Source organism: Phoenix dactylifera, unplaced genomic scaffold (assembly GCF_009389715.1).
Source record: "Phoenix dactylifera cultivar Barhee BC4 unplaced genomic scaffold, palm_55x_up_171113_PBpolish2nd_filt_p 001179F, whole genome shotgun sequence".
NCBI classification, from domain to species: Eukaryota; Viridiplantae; Streptophyta; class Magnoliopsida; order Arecales; family Arecaceae; genus Phoenix; species Phoenix dactylifera.
In genome coordinates, this window is record NW_024068516.1 from 31,484 (window position 1) to 51,054 (window position 19,571).

At 48.7% G+C, this 19,571-nt stretch overlaps 1 long non-coding RNA gene across 1 annotated transcript; it reads right to left on the reverse strand.

The window, feature by feature from the left end:
- Positions 1-8,730: 8,730 nt before the first annotated feature.
- Positions 8,731-14,448, reverse strand: LOC120108114. The gene is made up of 2 exons (XR_005509597.1): positions 14,321-14,448; positions 8,731-14,180 (listed from the first exon to the last, which is right to left on the reverse strand). It is a non-coding gene; the product is annotated as an uncharacterized LOC120108114 (long non-coding RNA).
- Between the last annotated feature and the right edge of the window lie 5,123 nt (positions 14,449-19,571).

The following is a 19,571-nucleotide window of genomic DNA, read 5'->3' on the forward strand; positions in this document are numbered from 1 at the left end:
CTCGGGACATTCCGCTCGTTGGTCGGCCAAGGCTGGCGCAAGCCGAGGCGACCGGTCGGGGCTTCAGGCTAGTCTGCTCCCGGGATGATCATCGGGTTAGCCTGGCATCCGAGGGCCGAGCCTCGGGACATTCCGCTCGTTGGTCGGCCAAGGCTGGCGCAAGCCGAGGCGACCGGTCGGGGCTTCAGGCTAGTCTGCTCCCGGGATGATCATCGGGTTAGCCTGGCATCCGAGGGTTGTCAAGCCTCAGAAAATTCCACTCGTTGGTCGGCCAAGGCTGGCGCAAGCCGAGGCGACCGGTCGGGGCTTCAGGCTAGTCTGCTCCCGGGATGATCGTCGGGTTAGCCTGGCATCCGAGGGCCGAGCCTCGGGACATTCCGCTCGTTGGTCGGCCAAGGCTGGCGCAAGCCGAGGCGACCGGTCGGGGCTTCAGGCTAGTCTGCTCCCGGGATGATCATCGGGTTAGCCTGGCATCCGAGGGCCGAGCCTCGGGACATTCCGCTCGTTGGTCGGCCAAGGCTGGCGCAAGCCGAGGCGACCGGTCGGGGCTTCAGGCTAGTCTGCTCCCGGGATGATCGTCGGGTTAGCCTGGCATCCGAGGGTCGAGCCTCGGGACATTCCACTCGTTGGTCGGCCAAGGCTGGCGCAAGCCGAGGCGACCGGTCGGGGCTTCCGGCTAGTCTGCTCCCGGGATGATCATCGGGTTAGCCTGGCATCCGAGGGTTGTCAAGCCTCAGGAAATTCCACTCGTTGGTCGGCCAAGGCTGGCGCAAGCCGAGGCGACCGGTCGGGGCTTCAGGCTAGTCTGCTCCCGGGATGATCGTCGGGTTAGCCTGGCATCCGAGGGTTGTCAAGCCTCAGGAAATTCCACTCGTTGGTCGGCCAAGGCTGGCGCGAGCCGAGGCGACCGGTCGGGGCTTCAGGCTAGTCTGCTCCCGGGATGATCATCGGGTTAGCCTGGCATCCGAGGGTTGTCAAGCCTCAGGAAATTCCACTCGTTGGTCGGCCAAGGCTGGCGCAAGCCGAGGCGACCGGTCGGGGCTTCAGGCTAGTCTGCTCCCGGGATGATCGTCGGGTTAGCCTGGCATCCGAGGGTTGTCAAGCCTCAGGAAATTCCACTCGTTGGTCGGCCAAGGCTGGCGCGAGCCGAGGCGACCGGTCGGGGCTTCAGGCTAGTCTGCTCCCGGGATGATCGTCGGGTTAGCCTGGCATCCGAGGGTCGAGCCTCGGGACATTCCACTCGTTGGTCGGCCAAGGCTGGCGCAAGCCGAGGCGACCGGTCGGGGCTTCCGGCTAGTCTGCTCCCGGGATGATCATCGGGCTAGCCAGGCATCCGAGGGCCGAGCCTCGGGACATTCCACTCGTTGGTCGGCCAAGGCTGGCGCAAGCCGAGGCGACCGGTCGGGGCTTCCGGCTAGTCTGCTCCCGGGATGATCATCGGGCTAGCCAGGCATCCGAGGGCCGAGCCTCGGGACATTCCACTCGTTGGTCGGCCAAGGCTGGCGCAAGCCGAGGCGACCGGTCGGGGCTTCCGGCTAGTCTGCTCCCGGGATGATCATCGGGCTAGCCAGGCATCCGAGGGCCGAGCCTCGGGACATTCCGCTCGTTGGTCGGCCAAGGCTGGCGCAAGCCGAGGCGACCGGTCGGGGCTTCAGGCTAGTCTGCTCCCGGGATGATCATCGGGTTAGCCTGGCATCCGAGGGCCGAGCCTCGGGAAATTCCGCTCGTTGGTCGGCCAAGGCTGGCGCAAGCTGAGGCGACCGGTCGGGGCTTCAGGCTAGTCTGCTCCCGGGATGATCATCGGGTTAGCCTGGCATCCGAGGGTTGTCAAGCCTCAGGAAATTCCACTCGTTGGTCGGCCAAGGCTGGCGCAAGCCGAGGCGACCGGTCGGGGCTTCAGGCTAGTCTGCTCCCGGGATGATCGTCGGGTTAGCCTGGCATCCGAGGGTTGTCAAGCCTCAGGAAATTCCACTCGTTGGTCGGCCAAGGCTGGCGCGAGCCGAGGCGACCGGTCGGGGCTTCAGGCTAGTCTGCTCCCGGGATGATCGTCGGGTTAGCCTGGCATCCGAGGGTCGAGCCTCGGGACATTCCACTCGTTGGTCGGCCAAGGCTGGCGCAAGCCGAGGCGACCGGTCGGGGCTTCCGGCTAGTCTGCTCCCGGGATGATCATCGGGTTAGCCTGGCATCCGAGGGTTGTCAAGCCTCAGGAAATTCCACTCGTTGGTCGGCCAAGGCTGGCGCAAGCCGAGGCGACCGGTCGGGGCTTCAGGCTAGTCTGCTCCCGGGATGATCGTCGGGTTAGCCTGGCATCCGAGGGTTGTCAAGCCTCAGGAAATTCCACTCGTTGGTCGGCCAAGGCTGGCGCGAGCCGAGGCGACCGGTCGGGGCTTCAGGCTAGTCTGCTCCCGGGATGATCGTCGGGTTAGCCTGGCATCCGAGGGTTGTCAAGCCTCAGAAAATTCCACTCGTTGGTCGGCCAAGGCTGGCGCAAGCCGAGGCGACCGGTCGGGGCTTCAGGCTAGTCTGCTCCCGGGATGATCGTCGGGTTAGCCTGGCATCCGAGGGTTGTCAAGCCTCAGGAAATTCCACTCGTTGGTCGGCCAAGGCTGGCACGAGCCGAGGCGACCGGTCGGGGGCTTCAGGCTAGTCTGCTCCCGGGATGATCGTCGGGTTAGCCTGGCATCCGAGGGTCGAGCCTCGGGACATTCCACTCGTTGGTCGGCCAAGGCTGGCGCAAGCCGAGGCGACCGGTCGGGGCTTCCGGCTAGTCTGCTCCCGGGATGATCATCGGGCTAGCCAGGCATCCGAGGGCCGAGCCTCGGGACATTCCACTCGTTGGTCGGCCAAGGCTGGCCGTGCGCTTGTCGCTCGCTGCCCGACGGGGTTTCTCCGTGGCCAGCCGCGATCATGTTTCTCCTTTTCTCTAAGCGTTGCCTGGGGGAACACGAGAAGGGCATTAAACGCTAATTAATGCGTTACCTGGGAAATCGGATCGGCAGCTGCTGCTTGCGAGGAGTGTTAGTTGAGCGGCCGCGATACGCGGGTTCTTCGAGGAGGATACGGCCTGGGCGCGAGCGGAGATATGTGGACCTAGGGGTACATGACACTCGGATTGTCCAAGTTCTACTGCCCACTTCACCAGCCGTCCCGCATTCTCAGGATTGCTGAGGATCTGCCGCAGTGGTTGATCGGTCAAAAGGGTGACAGAATGAGCCTGGAAATAGGGGCGAAGCCTCCTGGTCGCAGTCAGCAGCGCGAAGGCGATCTTTTCAGCCTTCGTGTACCGCGTCTCGGCATCCCGGAGGACTCGGCTGGTGTAGTACACGGGCTTCTGAAGTTTTGCCTCTTCCCGAACCAGTACTGCGCTGACTGCGGTTGGGGAGACCGCCAGGTAAAGGTAGAGCATCTCCCCCTCTTGCGGCTTGGACAGCAGGGGAGGAGACGCCATGTACTCCTTGAGCTGGTCGAACACCACTTGACATTCAGCCGTCCAGAGGAAGTCTTTCGGGCGCTTCAACACCTTGAAGAATCGGTTGGCAGCGTTCGGCCGATTTTGCCACAAATCGTCCGAGCGCGGCGACCCTCCCAGCGAGCTCCTGAACCTCCTTCACTTTGGTCGGAGGGGACATATCTTGGATGGCCTTGATTTTGTCCGGGTTGGCCTCGATCCCCCGCTGGTTGACAATGAAGCCGATGAACCTCCCGGCCGAAGCACCAAAGGCGCACTTCGCTGGGTTTAGCTTCATACGAAACTTCCGCAAGGTGGCGAAGGTCTCCTCCAGATCCGCAATGTGCTGATCCGCATGGTGGCTCTTTACCAGTATATCGTCCACGTACACCTCCATGTTCCGGCCGATCTGCTCCTTGAAGATTTTATTGACGAGGCGCTGGTAAGTAGCGCCAGCGTTCTTCAGACCGAAGGGCATTACCTTGTAACAGTACAGCCCCCTGTCTGTTATGAAGGCCGTTTTCTCCTCGTCCTGTGGAGCCATCATTATTTGGTTGTAGCCGGAGAGGGCGTCCATGAAAGACAGCAGCTGATATCCGGAAGTTGCGTCGACCAGTTGGTCTATTCGCGGAAGCGGAAAGCTATCCTTGGGGCACGCCTTGTTCAGGTCGGTGTAGTCGACGCACATCCTCCACTTCCCGCTCGCCTTCCGGACAAGTACGACGTTTGCCAGCCACTCGGGGTAGCTCACTTCCCTTATGAAACCTGCCTCCAAGAGTTTGTCTACCTCCTGGTCGACCACCCGGATCCGATCCGGGGCACAGTGTCTCTTCTTTTGCTTTACTGGTCGGTGGGTCGGGTCGACGTTGAGGGCGTGAGAAATGACCTCCGGATCGATACCGGGTACATCGGCCGCCGACCAGGCAAACACATCAGCATTGGCTCGGAGGAATTCCACTAACCGGAGCCGAGCTTCCACTATCCACAAGAACACGCCTTACATCATAGTTTGCCATAGTGAGGGAGATCACCATGGCGTCATCGTGGGGGGTCTGAACCCCCTTTACATCTTCATCACAAAAAGTGATTACATTACCGACCCTCTGCCTCTTCGCGACGGCTGCCCCTGACGCTTCAGTCGAGCCCCCTGCGTTCCTCACGGGCCGAGAGCAGCCCCCAGTGATGGTGTGGATCACTCCCGCAACGGGTCGATTCTGCTCCCGAGGCTCCTGAGGGGCCGGGTCGGCCGGACGCGGGTCTGCCGGGGGACGTCGGTCGTTTACATATCGACCGAGACGCCCTCGGCGAATGAGAGCCTCGATCTCGTCCCGAAGCTGAAAGCAGTCTTCGGTATCGTGGCCGTGGTCTCGGTGGTACTCACAGTACGCCCGAGAAGGCCTCCTCCCAGGGATCTTCTTCATCTGCCTCGGGACCGGGAGGTCCTCCCGCCCCTTGACCTCCATGAGGATCTGGGCCCGGGGGGCCAGGAGTGGGGTGTACCGGTTGAAGCGTCGGTGCGGAGAACGAGGGCGTGTGGCGCCGTGGTTCCTTGCTGGTGACGGGCTTCTGCGCCGGCGTTGAGGCGTCGGGCTCCTCCTCTGGGGTGCCTCTTTTCGCCTTTTCTTCCCGGGCTTTAGAGGGGCCTCGGCGGCCTCCTTGTTCCGGTGGGAGGCTGCCTCCTCGGCGTCTGCATACTGGTTTGCCCGAGATAACAGCTCCGGGAAGCTCCGCGGCAGGCGTTTGTCCAGGGAAAAGGTGAGTCTGCCCTTCCGGAAGCCACGCTTCAGGGCTGAGAGAGCCACTTCCTGGCTCAGGTTCCGGACCTCCAGTGTAGCCTTGTTGAAGCGGGTGAGATAATCCCGCAGGCTTTCTCCCTCGTTTTGCCGGACATCAAAGAGGGAGTCGGAGACCAGTCGCCGCCTGCTACTGACGGCGAAATGGCTGATGAAGAAGCGGGTGAACTGGTCGAAGGACTGGATGGAGTTAGCCTCCAGGCCGGCGAACCATGCCCTTGCCGGGCCACGGAGGGTCGCCGGGAAGGCCTTGCAGAGGAGCGGATCCGATGCTCCATGGAGGAGCATAAGAGTCCTGAAACTCTCCACGTGGTCCCGCGGGTCCGCCGCCCCGTCGTAGGGTTCGATCGCCGGCATTTTGAACCCCGGCGGGTTCGGGGTCCGCAGATCCTCGAGGCAAGCGCCGGCTGGGAGGAGATCTCTAAGTCAGCGAAGGGATCTTTGGAGTGGCCCTTCAGGACCTGGAGTTGTCTGTGGAGATCGTCCACCCGCCGGTCCAGGGAGCGCGACCGGTGGGTGGGGGACAAGGGGCGGCGCGAGGGGGACCGACTGGAGTGCGGGCCCCTCGAGGACTGGGGTGTCTGAGAACGCGCCCGGGTCCGCCTCTCGTACCCCGCACAGCTCCGATGAGAAGGTCCTGGCAGAATGGACCGCACTCGAGAATCCTCCTCGCGCCGGCGCTCCTCTCCATGGGAGAGGAAGGAGCGCGGGTTGTGAGGAAGAGGCGAGTGCTCGGGGGGGCAGCGGCTCCTGAGCCCGTTGCGGCACCCGAGAGATCACACCCTGCAGATTCTGCACTGCCTCCGCGAGGGTGCGAACCTGCTGGGCTAGCTGGTCGAACTGAGCAGCTTCGACCGTCTGAATGGGAGAAGGGGCGGTGGAGTGCTGCTGAGAGTGCGTTGGGGACGCAGCAGCCTCTCGGCCGGAGGCGCGAGAGGCTCCGCGACCGGAAGCATTGGAAGCTCCACGACCACCTCGCCGTGCCATTACGATCGTTCTAAGATTCGGGCCCTTTCTCTAGCGCCAACTGTTGCTGGTGGTCCAAACCGAGAACGATTGGCACTGCGGTGTGAACGGGGTTCCGTCTGAGTTGTCTTGGTTGGTGTTGGTTGCGCTCCACCTTCCGCCAAGAAACCTGCAAACAAGCCTTGCACCACCACCAGGGTGGTGATGGCCCTCCGACGGTCAAGTCAGAGGAGATTGGAGGAGGAGGAGAGGTGATAATCGCAAGTAAGAGAGTGCTCTGGGAGATATTGCTCACCCCCCCCTTTCTCCCCCCAGCCGCATATATACCTGGCTGGGGGGTCTCTCAGGGGGGTTCGTTATCGTGGGGCACGATGGTGTGGCCACTGACATGGCCGTTACAGGGCGTCGTGGAGCAGCACCGGGTACGGCCACGTCAGGGCATAGTAGGGCTCCGCTTTGTACGGCTGATGCAGGAGATCGTGGAGCAGCATCGGATACAGCCGTTGCAGGGAGTAGTGGAGCAGGAGGCCGCGGCGTGCCTCTGGGGAATAGCCTGTCGTTATCAAGAGATCTCCGACTCGGGGTCGGAGCGCTGGATCAAGGGGCAGCCGACTCGGGGTCGGGCTGCGGAGCCGAGGATATCCGACTCGGGGTCGGATTGCTGGATCAAAGGGCAGCCGACTCGGGGTCGGGCTGCGGAGCCGAGGACGTCCGACTCGGGGTCGGAGCGCTGGATCAAAGGGCAGCCGACTCGGGGTCGGGCTGCGGAGCCGAGGATGTCCGACTCAGGATCGGATTGCTGGATCAAAGGGCAGCCGTAGTCTTCCTGGGCGCGCGTGCCGGTCACGTGGGGCATGGCGGCTTATTTCCCCCGTAACAATACCTAGAGAACGTACAAGCTGGTACTATACATATATATGATCTTGCTTCCGATTATATATTTTCCCAAAGCCATCAACCATCTTAGGCAGGATACTAAACAAAAATAGCGTAGCGCATGCCGTCACGTACCATGAGTTCGTTCATGTCAGAGACCACGCCAAGCTCAGGCCCGTCATCGGTCCGACCCATCATGCAGGGGACGAGTTCCAGCGCTTTCCGCACGATTTCGAGCATGGTTGAAAGGCTATACCGACCCCCGTGACCGTGGCCCTGGTCGACTCCCTCGAGGGAGCTCTCATCGGCGACGCGAGCACTCGTTTTCAGCCCAAGCAGGCTTTGGCTCACGGCGGACAGGAATCGGCACATGGTGGCCAGGGTTGGAGGGCTTGGAGGGGGGCGCGGTTGCGGTTGAGGCGGCCTCCTCACCACCTTTCTGATTTTTTCTTTTCTTTGTGAGTTGGTGATGGCATAGTGGAGGTGGTGGGGGACTGTTTTATTGGCCCGAAGGAGTTGGAATTAGGATGAAAAACAGCTTAAATGCTTTGCTCGTGCTCGTGCATGTGGGGTCCCGTTCATCTACCGGACCAGGCATTGATATGGTAAGATCTTATTATGGTGCAATGTAGGGCCCACGTTAGAGATACCATTATATTTGCCGTGGATATTTTAGATGTATCCATACGTCAATTTACAGACCTGCATGAAATCTCTTCTTTACAGATCTGCATGAGATCTCTTAAATGTTTCTGAGACAACGATTTTTGATCAACAAAAAAAAAAAAAGGACTCATATCTATAGAAGTCCAATTAAATTGTGTTCCGCTAATGAACCACTAAAATAATTAAAGAGCGACTATTTTGGTCAAAAAAATCTAAAAAAAAGCAGCTCTAAATCAATTGCATAATGCACTTAAGTTAATTCAAGAAAAGATACTATCATACAAAATAGTCTATAGGCTCGAGAATGGTTAAGTAATGAAGGATACGTGTTTAAAATGTGATATTCTATATGATTTGCATCTTAGCTATTACGACAAATATATCCCTCCAAAAAACAAGCAAGCAAGAAAGCAAGCTCGTTCTTGCCTCTTGCCTTTCGGGCGAGAGGACAACGATTTGACTTTAAGCGCTATTAGCCCTCGCTTGGATCCTTGGACTGGCAAAACCTTAGCTCTATAAACTCCAGAAGAGTTTGGTTGGAACTTCGAAGCCTAGGCTCTAGGCTAGATGGCGTAAAGGGTACGGATAGTTCACCTCCCCCAGAGGTCAAATTATTAGGCGGACAAGGTCGAGGGGACTGTTCCAATAATCGCTCGCCCCATTACCCCCTTCTATTTAAACAATTCAAGATCAAATGAGTATCTACCGTCCACGTGTACAGGGGCTTATAGCTAGTAATGCGGCGGACAAAGGGAAAAGTGGAGGGATGAGTGGGATCATATTTGTGTTACTTCAGGACGGAAAAGTTTTGCAATTCTATTATGTGGGCGACAGATCTACTTACGGATTTGTCGTTGACCAAGTGGCTGTGAATAGGCCCCACGCACAGCGAACCGATGTTTCCAAGGACAAGGTTGCGAGGGAAGGAGAGGAAAGAAACATGTGGTTCCAAGGCCTACACGCCGTCTTGGAGAAGTACGATTGACCGCCAAAGGAGAAAGCATCTTTCGTTATCAACTTTCCATCTGCCACCCGAAAAAAAAAAAAAAAAACACAACCTTTCTATCTGATTCTGGTTCTTAATTTTCAACATGTTGAGAATATGGTATGGACGTCCCGCAAAGACTCAAAATAATGCCACTTTAAAGAGATGCGCGTGATCATATTAGGAAGTAGGGATGCCAGTGGGTCGAGCAAACTTGAATCCACCCTGTCTTTGAACTGACTTGAGACTGATTCATGCAAAAGTTTGCGTTACTTTGATGTGAGTTCCAAATAAGAGCAAACACTCAATTAAGTTGGGATTGGGCTTGTCTAAATTCTTTTGGAATCAAATTGAGCCAGCTATCAGTGGAATGAGTCAAAAACATGAATCCAAATCCTGATGCCGACGGTGATCAAATTAATGTTAGGTAAGAGTAGGAACTAGTTCCATACCTTCTGCACCTCTAGGTAAAAAAGGATTTCAAAAAACTTATGCTGCAATGAGGATATATTTCGTCTTACAATTTTTCTTGCCCTCTTTCTACCAAGAAATGCTAAATAAACCCAATCTACAAATCATCCACTCATGCACCCATTGGCTGCACAAATTCTAATATTTAAGAAACAGAATGAAGAAAATGTCATCCTCACAGTTTTATGTGTATGTATATATTGAGAACATGGTGAAATAGTCAACTAAATCATAATTACATATAGCACTCTAAACACAAGCGAGAAACAACAAGAAATGGTTTATGATTGATAGAAAAATAATAATTTCCACTAGTTACAGAAGTTATTCATGATGCATTAAAGTTGCAAGATGGCTACCTTCAATCATACACGCATCCCAAGATCCAGAAATCTTCGGCATGCCAAACTAATCAAACCTTGCCAAGGACATCAACATGAACAGCATATAGTTGAAAGTCTTTTTTTTCTTTTTGATGATAAGGGAGGCTACACGCCATCCGGTTTTATTTATCACCGAAAGAGAAATATGTACTAAGTAGTATATGCACGGAGAACTGGTAGTTGTAGTTCATAAGTAATTCATGTTTTGTTTGTGAGCAATTCGTGAGTCTTGGTCGTTCACATGTTTAATTGTTGGTCTGAGAATGATTAATGAATTTTCTTTGCTGCAACCCAAAGAATATTGTAACCGCGAGTAGTGCCCAACTAAAGTACTCTCTACTTTTTCAAGTTCATTGCTTTGCTATCCTTTTCCACCATTTCCTCGATTCCTATTCCCTGTTCACTAAAGTTACCATCCTTTCGGAGTTTATTGGACAAAGTTTCTCCTACCAAGTTGAATATAAGTTCCCGTTCGTTGATATATAATACCAGGTACTCTTTTCCTAAAGTTAACCCCACTCCCAATTTCATGAGAGCTAGTTGTTACAATACCAACTCTGAACAAATTTAGGAGGAAAAATTCAGCACCTAGAGGAACACAAATATAATAATTTAATAGCTCTGATTAAAAAATCTCAAGAAAAGTAGAAAGCAACCGGCACCATTTTTCTTCCATTTACTTAGAATCATGCTTTCAATTCGTTCAAAACAACCCCAACTCAAGAGAGTACGTTAAGAATGAGATGGTCATCTTTGCAACTTTGGGCTGGTGGGTTGAGGGTCATTTCAGTCCCTGGGAACTATAAATTTCCAGTGAAGTAGCACAGTAGATGACACATGGATGTTTGCTCATTTGGTGCACTATATGAGGCTTGTATTCGTATCCCTTGTCTGTGTCTCTATAATAATTTAAATTTTATATAGAAGTTCTAGAGAAATCGGGCTTATAATTAATCAATAATGTATGCCATGCAGAACCGACGCGAGTAGTAAATATTAGGCTCGTGTTAGGAGACTAATTGTATGACCACAAAATTCCGGTAATCCAGCTTTAATAACTTAATGTTAATCTAAGCAACCAAGCGAATCAGGTCAGGTCATCAAATTGGATATCCAATCATAAAGAAAATCTCAATTTGCATATATTTTTGGTGATTTGTCATATACTACATGTAGTCCTCTCTAATACCCCAAAACTGCCCCAATACGTGAAGGGTTTGGGTCGTATCTTTCGCATCTTCTTTCACAAATCTACCGTTGGATTATATAGTGCACATATCACAAAGCACTCAAATCTCTTCCAGCTGCCTTGAAGTGGCTATTGCACCTAATGGTTGGCATTGCAAAAGAAGGTGAATCATTCTTTTGTGTGAAAGGTACAACCCAAACCCAAACCGGAGATAAAGTTGGATTGAAGTCTGGGTCTTAACGACCACCAAAAGACATCACCACCAGGCTGAGCCAACACCTTCATTGAATTAAAAAAATAGAAGAAAAAAAACAGAAGGAAAAACAGGTATGGATGGAATGGCTAAGGCATGTTCTGCTCCAAATAAATATTCAAGATACTTACTACTTCCTACTTATAGAGCTATGAGAAACGACTAGAGAAGAATGGGGAAAAAAAGGTTTTTAGCCGTAAGTTCCGTCCACAATCTCCTCAGGGCTCCATCTTTGCTGCTCATTTTGCTTGTGTGGCAGATAAACGCATGTATGTTGCAACAATAAGGTATAGATTTTTTTATAAAAAAAGAAAGTTAAGAGACCAATAGTAAAAGCTTAAACAAGTTTCCCATTGTTTTCACTAACATATTTATGACTTATCTTTTAAAGCAAAATGGAGAATAAAATCATCTCACATTTTATTGATAAATGAAATGAGAATGGAGAAAGAAGGAGAGAGGACGAAGAAGGGAGAGAGAAGACCCAAAGCAACAACTTATACACAACCTTCCTAAACCAATTAGAAAATCTGCACAAGGCCACCAAGAGATATTTCTCAAAAAAGAAAATATCAATTAAAAAAAACCACCAGGAAATATATCCCAGTCTGGTCCTATCACACCTCACCCCTAGGTAAACAAATAGACTTAGGATTGTTTAGTAATTCGGGAGGATTTGGGTTGAATTTTTCTGTTGGATTCATGGACTAGGAAGTTTATTTGAGCATGACCTATGCTAACCCAACACTTTCCAACCCGTGGTAAAAAGAAAAAAAAAGACCTCCATGAATCTTTTTTCCTTCTGAGCTTACGGGAGCTCTTAGAAAATGTAGGCTAGGCAGGCCAATAGGCATCATTCTTGCAGGAATATCCAAACATGCCCTTAAACTTTTCCAACACTATTTCTCCAATCAAATATCAACGAGTTAAGATTTCCCAGCACCATCATAGCTAAATACTCCTTTTGTAGTAAAATTCAAGTATTTCTCTCCAACCAAACCACTCAACAGATTGCAGCAATAGCATTATCCCATTCAGCTCTAATATTTGAGGCTGCTCTTCTTTCTCTTGCCACAAAGACACATATTTCAAATGCATCCATTTCATCCAAATAAAACATTTTAGAAAAGATGATCTACCATTTCTTATTAAAAGTCTGTCAGGATTAGTATTAACTTTCACAAAAGGTCAATAATTTGCTTGAACCAAGGTACGGCGAACCAGTACTGATCGGCGTACTGGTGAAAACCGATACCAAACCAGTTTAGACAGTTTCTGCGCACGGGCGCGCACCCGCAAAGTTCCCAGCGCGCTCGCGTACGCGGGCGAGTTTCGCTTCCCCCGCGCGCGGGCACGCTTCCTCGTTTACCCGCGCGGGCGCCTTTGTAGGTGCGCTGCCCAAAGCGGGGGACGCATTGCCCAAATCACGGTCGCGTTTCTCCGTGCGCGGGTGCCTTTGCAGGCACGTTTTTCCATGAGTAGGCGTGCGGGTACGCAAGCATACTGCCTCGCGCGCCCGCGTATCGGCGCAAACCAGTCCGATTCGCACCAATAACAGGTTTGTACCTTTGCGCACCGGTGCGCACCGGTACACAACTGGTACCGCTCGGTTTCGACCCTTTCGGAGCCGGAACTATTTTTCACGGTTGTACCAAACCGGTCCGGTACGGGTCGAACCAGCCGGTACGGGCCGATTCAGCATACCATGGCTTGAACATGTGTGAAGATTCTGCAAATACCATTAAATGGTTCACTTACCTTGGCATGCCTCTTTGTAACAAAGAGGTTCCAAAGAAGTGTTGGCATTGAAAATGGAATCTAGATTGATTTCATGGAAGGAAAATTTCTATCTTTGGGAGGGTGTTTCACTTAAAGTAAATGCTGTGTTGCCTACCTTACCAACCTACTTAATATTTGTGTTCAAACTAGCAGTATGGGCGAGGAAAGGATTGATAAATTACGAAGATCTTTCTTATGGAAAGAGAGCGAGAAGGTCAGCGGGTTTCATTCTCTAGTGAGCTGGCCGAATGTATAGATATAAAGAAAAAAGGAGGATTGGGGATCAAGGACATTAGAAATCTGAATAGCTCTTTCTTAGCTAAATAGGCTCGGAAATAGTTGAAACCTGGGTTGACTGAGAGATAGAAAGACTTGATCCAATCAACATACCACCGTAAAAAGAGGCTGGGTATAAGAACAAGACATCCCACTCGGAATCAATCTTATCTATGGAGGGATAGCTCAAAGGATTTTCTTCCATTTTGGACTTGTACAGAATTCGGATTGCGTAATGGCAACAACATAAGGTTTTGGGAGGATACTTGATAGGATGAGATACTGCTCCTCTCTTCTCATAGAACCCTACCTAAAAGCAGTGAAACAAACATTTCGGTGGGCCTCACAGAGGAGCTGGAGAAAGAGCGACTGGAAGATTGAGTTTGATGGGCCTCTATGAAAGCGAGGAATTAGAAGAGCTCCTTATTCATCTCGCTCCGATTCAACGTTTTAGAGTCGCAGATATATCGGTGTGGAAACTCTTTAACTTTTGTTTTAAAAAAAAATCCGTTAGTTCCTCTATTATTATTATCTTAACAATGGAGGACTTCTATATCCCTTCTATATCAGATGCCTCGGAGAAGGTGAAAGTGTTCATGTGATGAAAAATAGGATTCAAACTAAATATGGCAAACTAAATACATGCTCCAAGATGTACTAACCGTACCGGCTCATAAATATGGCAAATCTTGAAAGACAATAAGCAGAATATTTGGTTGTGATTCAAATAATTCGGTCGCCCACCGTAACTCGCCCAAATCAAGCATGAGAAGCAACAAAAGAGAGAGAGAGAGAGAGAGAGAGAGAGAGAGAGAGAGAGAGAGAGAGAGATTGAAGAATCTCGGAAAATAACACAAAAAGATTAATGTTTATCAAAATACCTTGATATCCTCCGAAACTCATTCACATTCAAAACGATCTGAACTAACCAACAAGAGAAACGGCACCAAAAACATGAGAAATAAATAAAACTAGCAAAGGATCAAAGATCTTAGAGAGATAAATGAAAAGTTCAATTCTAACCGAAGGAATTCCACATTCCCTGTAATTCATCCAAAAACAAACGGTCTAGGCTAAAGAACCAAAGAGTAAACCCTAAAACAAGAAAGAAAAATCAAGAAAAATCAAGAACATGTTCCTCGGAAGCGCCATTATCGAGCTCATAAAGAGAGAAGAAAGAGTATCCCAAGAAAGACGGGAAAAAAAAGATGGCGAAAGATAGTGGAGGCACTTACCAAGAGGCTTCTCTTTCTCTTTCGCTTGCTCATTGTCTCGCTCCCTCGGCTGCGGTTACCGAAATCAGAGCCATGGAAGGGTCCTATTTAGAGAGGCGATGAAGTCGGTGGGTCTTTCGGATCCGTGTAATCCCAGCTGCCCATCGGACGACGCGTGTATCGCATCGCGCGTATAACGTTCATTTTGCTGCCGTTAGGAACTCTTTGTTTTTTTTTTTTTTTTTTAAAACAAGTATTTCATATAATACATATATGAATACACCCAATCAAGCTAGAAAATAAAACATCACAGAGTGCTCAGGCAGCTCTCCCTCTCTATTAATGGATAAATATAATCTCCTCCGTCTGCTCATGGAGTCACGTACAGTGAATCACTTTAGCTGGGTGTAACGTTGTATACCAGCGGACGCAATTTCATCTTCTCCACGCCATGTACAAGTTGCCAAACCCCAAATTTTTGAAGGACATCTAACTTTTATTTTTACATTAAAATAATAAAATATATTTATTTTTAAATTATTTATAGCTATTTTTACTTAATATTATTCTTCCTCCTCTCTCTCATTTTCTTGTAATTCTAGTTCAAGCACCCATTCCAATTCAAATATCCCGATCCGTATAAAGATTAATCAGATGGGTTTAAATATCTGACAATTTTATTATTTATTGATGAGATTGGAAATTTTTGGATTAATTAGAATTGAGATAGATCCAGATAGTCGATTTTTTGTAGGCATCCTATCCATAGTCATTTCAAATTCTTAGATAGGTACCATACTAATGGATTGGGCATTGGCTGGGTATACCTATCCCGTGAACCAAAATTTGATTGTGCCTGGATTTTAGCATGGACTATGAAAATTTTGGAATATTGGGATAAAGTTCATTGCATGATTTTCTTTGTTAATTTTAATTGCACGTCTATTATCTTATGCTTGGAGAGCATATTGTGGTCTACAAATGTTGAAAGGTCGAGGCAGTAATTGGTCAAAAAATTATATTCAGTGTAATATGATAAAAGTAAAACTTTCATTTCCACATATTTCCATTCATCCGTATGTCACATGTGAGAAAATACTGGTCATCATTCCTATTGTTTTATGTGCAGACACCTGTGTTAGTTGATGCATTAACGGTTAACCACATCACATGGCTCTTTTTAAAAAGAAGAGAGCAGCGTATTCCTTCTGTAATTAATGCATGGAGTCATGACTCAGTGAAATTTAGGCTGATAAGGGCTCCTCATCTGCTCATAGAGCATCTCGCTTGGTGTTTTTCACCTAAAAGCTCCAACTTTCGAGTTTTCTCAAAGTTAACTTCAACGGATGTGTCCTGCAGAGCGGCAGGAGGGGAGGTGCGGGCTTTGTTGTTAGGAGCCCGGACTCTAGAGTGATCGCAGCTGGGCGTTGCCATTTGTTTGACACCTCCGTGCCAGGAGCGGAGTTAAGAACAGCCTGGTCTGGATTGTGCTACGTACGACATGTCTTGCAGGGGAGAGAAATTCTTCTGGAGGGCGATTCTGCGACAGTCATTGGATGGATTCTGCAGATTTCGGAGGGGGGCGGCGATTACCACCACTTTTGAAAGATATTCGGACCATGGTTTATGGTGAGATGATGCTTCAGGCGAAGCATGTGTTTAGAGAGGCCAATGGGGCCGCAAATTGAGTGGCTTCTTTTGTTGTCAACCACTTCGGGGACCACTTCTGGATGGAAGAGGCGGAGTTGCCTAGTATTCTCCGCGATATTTTGCTTTTTGACTTTCTTGGTTGCATCCGTACACGTTATGTATGATACTTCCGGTTTTAGTGCAAAAAAAAAAAGAAGAAAAGATGACCACCAGAATGGAAGGAATAAAGGCTTTGCTCTTAATTTATGATAACTGACTAAGCCGAACTCCAGCAAGCCTGCACTCTAATATCATGTTAACTTACCACTAGATCCTAAAAACTTAAGTTAAATATACTTTACAAAGATTAGGAACTTGATCATCAACATTTATTGTCTGATCCCGGCAGGAAATCCTGATATGGATGGAATTCCTTGAATGATTTAATCTATGATTTACTGATTATATGGATACTTATGTTAAACAATGAACTATTTGCTGATTAGAGAGAACGCTGCTGATTGAAAGCCAAAATCTGCGAATTAAGGGGCTCGAAGTACAAGTGAAATTTAATGCACAATTGACCTTTAAACTGTCCAATGCAAAAACTGACCGTTGATTACATATTGAGCTATGTGACGCACCGGCAAGTTTGCCCATCCGAAGTGCATGCGACAAGTTCTGATTCTCCAATTCGCGGTCAAAGGAACATATGCAGAATCTGAAGCTAATCCTGCATGCTTTTGAACTATTGGCTTGGTTAAGGATAAACTTCAGCAAGACAAGTGTGATAGGATTGGGTTTGTTTCAAACATCAATCTTCAACCAGATCAAACGACTGGGGTTTCCTTCCGGATAAGATTGAGAAAAAAGTTATCAAGCTGGAAAAGCAGAGTCCTGTCACTTAGCCGTTGTTTTTTTTTTTTGGATACATCGGCAGCTCATATTAGTCTCGCTTGAGCATTGCTATCAGAGTCAAGAGACAAAATACTTCACAGAAGTGAAGAAATAAATACAAAGCGGATCTAGAGAATCTTTTCAGAATGGTGAGCAGCAAAAGAGGCGACCCAATCAGCAATTCGATTCGCCTATCAGAACATATGCATAACCTGGAAGGTATTGCACTCTCTCAGCAGCCTCCGCATGTCAGCTAGAAGCAGGTGATCGAACACCCTTGACCTCTCATGTAGAATCCACTCAATCTGCTCTACTGAGTCATCCTCCAGGATGATGCGCCCCGTCTCTAGAACTCATCTTGCGTAGGAGACCCCTCTCATGCGGTTCTACATTTCGCTCCAGGATCTGAAGTCTCGAAGGTGCGCCGCCCTCCTGTTGCTACCAACTTGGACTCATGGTCCCTAATCACAAAGGCAACACCAATACAACATCCGCCAGCTGGCAAACTACTATCAAAGTTTACCTTAGGTGGCCAGGGGGTGAGGGATCCTAGGATTTGAGGACATACCTAGGCGCTAAGTAATTTCGTTCTTAAGACTCTTTCCATTTAGTGGATGACTGTCCTTCAAGTTCCCATGAACGTCATCCGAAAGACGGCCGGACAAACTTTGTCGATCATATCTATGGGGATACCAAGGCCATCGTAAAGGTGTTAAATGTCTTGCAAGTTGGCATCAGTTCTGTCGGCCGAAAAAACTGGGAGGTCTCGGCATCTTAAATTTATCCTCGTTCAACACAGTATTGCTTCTTAAGTCCCCATAGCAGACTTTACAGCGACATCCAACTGGCACTCAAAGTTCAGGAAACCAAGGAGTTCTGCTGCCATTAGAGAGTTGCAAAGGTTAAGATCCCAAATCAGCAACGTTCAACTATCTCTGGGTTACGATGCTAGATGGTGGAAATCGCACCGACTCACACCTTCAATGTTGAACGTTGTCACTCCTTCCTTTCACACGATGGGATGACATCCTTCCTCATCAACGTTATTTGGAGAATTTCAGATTCCAGACAACATCTTTCATACAATACCCAGCCCAGCTAATAAGAAATGAATCTAGCTCATTTGATCGCCCGGATATAAGAGTTGAAGTAGGAGATGAAAAAAAAAAGGATAGAGCCTTGTTCGACTTAGAGAAGACCAAAAAAAACAAAAGGATAGAGCCAATAGAAGATGAAAAAAAAATGAAGTCTTGTTCTACTTAAAGTAGGAGACATACTCCTCCTCCATCCTAATTTCCTATGAGAGCTACCTCCTCCATCCTAATTTTCTACCCTCTCGCTAGACCACCGTTGGTTCTTTCTTCTTCTTCTCTTGACTTCCGACGGTCTTGCCTTATGGAGCTCATTGGAGATTTTAGTTGAACGCTTGTCTCAGTCCTTGGTTCTAAAAGGAATTGTGGAATTGTGGAATTGTCGAAATTATTTAGACTTGTAGTTTGATTTCACTTACAAGGTAAGTAATGTAACTCTTTTTTTAGATTCTAAGAGAGATTGTTGGGTGGCTAATCTGCATTTCTGTAGGTGGCCTACCATGCTCGACCCGGGGAGCTGGAGGGCCGCACTGTAGGTGACCTGATTCTTCCAGGTGAGCGATGCTGGGATGAGGCCCTGGTTCGACGGATCTTTGGTGAGCAGGTGGCCAAGCAGGTTTCAGCAATGCCGCTACTGATAGGTGCAATGGAGGATAGGAGGGTGTGGGGCTAGACGGGTAGGCCGTGTTAGCAATATATCACCTAAATAAACAAATAAATCTAATAATTGCAATTAATAGAAAATCTTAAATGGAATAATATATATACTTTATTCAGGATCAAAATAAATCTATTTTATCACAAAAAAATCTATCTAGCACAAAATAAATCTATTCATTTAATAAATTTAAATTATAAAATCGCAAATCCTACACATCTACTAATATTAAATTAAAAATAAAAGTTAAAGAAAATAGCCTGATTGAAGACAGGTCGAAGCGCGTAGACGCTATCCCAAAGAAGTGTTTGCCCCATGTACGGATCTTCCGGCAATCCTTCTCAAAGATACGACAACCCTAAACTTCTTCTTCGGTACATCTCGGAAGAAGCCAAATCGAACCTGATCAGACTTGCAGATCCAACGAAGAATGAAATAAAAATATAAAATAAACTGAATATAATTGCAAAAATAAAAATCAGAAGTGACTAAGAGGAAGAACTTTTCTTCAGAATTTTTCTAATATTTTTTTCTCTAATTTTTTGTATTTCGAATAGGATGAAATTGAGGGGTATATATAGGGGTATTGGTCAGGAGCTTTTTGGTCATTTTTGCGGACACGTCCGCGGAAGACTGCTTTTTGGTCATTTTTGCGGACACATCCGCGAAAAGTCTTCCGCGGACGCGTCCACGGCAATTATGCGGAGAAAAACCGCAGCAGGCGCTCGCTGGCTATTGCGCATGCGGCTCGAGAATTGCAACGTGTGCATTTAATTTTTCCAACAATCCCCCATAAAAATTAATTTCTTTTAAATAATTTTTAAATCAAAATAAAATATTGGATATCTTATATTATGTAATAGGTGTAGGTATATTTCAGTTTGAACCTTCACTTAGTGACAATTGATTACATCAATGGAGCCAAGGTGGTCTTAACCTTAAACCTTAGTCCATGGCTCAGATTAAATCAACAGTACACATAATATAGCCCGATCTG